Genomic DNA, 331 nt, shown 5'->3' on the forward strand with positions numbered 1-331 from the left:
GGACACAGAACTGGTTTCCCTCCGCAGGCAGCCGCCAGCGCGGGCGCCCGGAGGCGGCGGCCCCACAGCCCATAATCTCTTTCAAAAGAAAACGTGTAAGTTGGAAATTACAACAGAATTATACCAGAACTGCTAGGAAACAGAGACATAAAGACAAATAGCAGAGCCTCCTCTCAAAGCAAAGTAACATACAAGGGAAGAAAGCATTGGAGAAGTTTTTTCTTTTGTTTTTATTGTACTGTGTGATGATAGGCTGCAGCATGGACCTGGCATACATACCAGGATTTCTTCCATCAAGAGCACAGTTTGTACAGTACAGTAAACACAAGCA

This window comes from Bison bison, unplaced genomic scaffold (genome assembly GCF_000754665.1).
Source record: "Bison bison bison isolate TAMUID 2011002044 unplaced genomic scaffold, Bison_UMD1.0 scf7180017864282, whole genome shotgun sequence".
In the NCBI taxonomy this organism is placed as follows: domain Eukaryota; kingdom Metazoa; phylum Chordata; class Mammalia; order Artiodactyla; family Bovidae; genus Bison; species Bison bison.